We start from the raw sequence: 2,949 nt of genomic DNA on the forward strand, positions 1-2,949 counted from the left end.
CACAACGGCATCTCTCTGTCTTCAAAAATAACAATATTTTCCCCTGTTTTGCAAAATAACATCAAAACAACAAACTAAAAAAAGACTCTCCAACAAAATAACAACCAGAAAATTGGCGATGAGTTGCCTTCACCCGGCACCCACCCCGAGTGCTTCAGACAAATATTGGATGAAATATTTTCCGCTCCCCCCTTTTGTTTTTGTTTTTTTTTTGTTTGTTTTTTTAGGATATTTTAAAACTTAAAATGAACTAAGCGGCGGTGTCGGCTGAAAGACGTTGTTTTTCCGTGATTGAGCGTGAACCTGACACGGCTCCCCTTGCCTAAAAGAACGCGAGGAACAAATTGCAATTACAAATTGAACATTTGGGGCTCTCGCAAGGTTACGAACGAAAGAATCAAAGCATTGATGTTCATATAGAAAGAGAACAAATGAAGATGTGGAGGATAATGCAACGCGATAAATATAAATGCGGTTTTCTGAGCCACGGAGAGATGCATTTGCAGCCTTCAAAAAAAGTAGCCATCCAAGGTTTTCTGGGTCTCTCGGTGCAGATGCGCCCGCTCCATCATCTTATTCAGCAGTCGTAGACGTAATAAAAAAAAAAAAAGCTCCGCCGCCGTCCGCCCGCAGGTTTGTTTCTGCGAAGCGTAGGCTAAGCATGGGGCTGTTATTTCCCTCTCCGAGAGCCGAGACGCCACCCAAACACGGCTGTGCGTGCTGCTCGGGTCACATTAGTCCTGGGCTGGCCAGTTTGACGGAGAAAAAAAACAACAAAAAAATAAAACGCATAGAAGGGATAAACATTTCATCTCATTTGCATGTTTTACCACAACAGATGAGCGGGTACGGCGTCGGAGATATTTTTTTGTCTGGTTGAATTGTTGTAAAATATATTTGAGCTACCCGTGCTATTTCCGTTGGCGCGTCTCTACCTGGAGACCGCGACTTTTTGTACCGTTCCCACAGCGGAGCGTCTTTTTCTTTTTTTTGAGAGAGAGAGAGGGAGGGAGAGGGAGGGAGAGAGAGAGAGAGAGAGAAGAGAGAGAGGGGGCCCTTGTGTTGTTTTTTTTTTGCCGCGTGCTGCGGATAAGAGACTCCTGTCATCTTCTGAGAGCCCGCGCTATAAGTACGACTCCCCGCCCGTTCCCGCGTTCGCTCCTCGGGGGAGAAAACACATTAATTTGGATTTTGATTTGCATTTGTTTTTGCTGCCGATATTGACACAATTCCAGACCTAGATGTCTCATCTCAGCAGGCGGCTCTGATGAGCTCATCTGCATAAGTTGAAATACTCTTTGAGAGGGAGGGGGGGAGAGAGAGAGAGTGAGGGTGGGGGATTGCGTGGGTCACAGCAGCGGCGCCCGTCCCACTGAAACACAGAGACACCAGCGTCGCATCATTTTCTCCCGTAGGCCTATCAGTCCCAGACTTTTTCGGGGATGGGAGCAGGTGAGCGGAATGTCAAGCAGGAGGAGGGGGGCTACGAACACTCCCCCCCCCCCCCCCCCCCCCCCCCGGAACAGCCGACGACGTCGTACAGTACGTCTCTGCAGCGATGAGAAGCAGGTTAAACTCCCACTTCAGCTCCAATTACGCAAAATGTTTGCTTTGAAGCAAAACCCTTTTTCCTAATTAACGCGGCGCTACAGTAGTGGCTCGCGTAACCGAAAAATAAAGTGTTGAATGTTGTTGGTCGTGGGAGGGTGGGCGGGCGGGGGGGGGGCGACTGAATGCAGATTAGGGACCGGAGGATGAATGTGACTCGTCTGCGAGAATGATTACGTTCCACAGTGAAAGGGAATTACAGACAATGAAACTGATCTGTGTAATACCGCCATTCTTCCGACATTTTACATACACAAATGATCCATTCAGATGAAAATGGAATGAGCAGCGTACCGTTCAGTTGTGAAAAATTGACACGCTCACCCCGAGTACTTAAGCTTTTAATTCGATAATTCAATAACACAGCCGATTAAAGAGCGCGTCTCCCACCTCCGCCCGAGTGCCGCGGGAGATGGTTCCACTCGGCTGAGAACCGCCGGTGGTGGGGGTGGGGGTGGGGGTGGGGAAGGAAAGAGTCAACACGACAACGAAAAACAATATTGGGAGTGCGCTTTCCGCTCGCACTTCCGCTCGGAGACGCCTCCGGGCGCCGCCGCCGCGGTGGGGCGCCGGCGTTTACGTTGTTCATGCTTTTTGAATTTTTCTTTATTATTAATGAAGTCGTCCCGCTCCCCTAGCGGTCGTCGGATGAACTGCGTCTGGGTTTGGCGTCGCGTGACGTGTCGGGGGAAAAACGGGAGAACTGGATTCTTCCGGAACGACGGCGTGGCGGTTTGCTCGCCTGGACATTCACCATGTTCCACGAAAGAGAGTCAGAAACTCCCTTTATAGAGTGTTTGCAAAGTGCGAAAAAAATAAAATAAAAAATACACGTTCATTTCAACAACGTCATTATTTCGAAACACGTGACTTATTCACTTCTTTTTACTTTCATTTTTCGCCCGGTTCCGGTAAAAAACTCGACCGACGTCACCTCCGGTCGTACTGTCGGACCGAAACTTGTTGCATGATATGAACATTTTGAACGCATCGCGGCGGCGTGAACATTCAGCACCGCAGTGCGTCACAGCTTTCTCGGGCAGGAATGGATACACTGCCGGTTTGCGCTCGTCGTTTCACTTTTTAGGTGTGAAGCGGGTTTGGCGCGTTTTTAGGACGCCGCTGAAGTGTGGAAGGAATCTTTCTTGTTTTGGATCGTGGCAAGTCATTTTTGTATGTATTAGAAATAAACTTCACACTGTTCAAAGAAGGCACCAGCTTACAGCGAAAATAAATGTCATCAAGATTCAATGGAGGATTCTAGCGAGAAGGAATTCTCAACATTACTTTAAGTTCAGCTCTGACTAAGACATCTATGACATTATAAAAGGAATTATCGAT

This window comes from Zeus faber (genome assembly GCF_960531495.2).
Source record: "Zeus faber genome assembly, chromosome: 18".
In the NCBI taxonomy this organism is placed as follows: domain Eukaryota; kingdom Metazoa; phylum Chordata; class Actinopteri; order Zeiformes; family Zeidae; genus Zeus; species Zeus faber.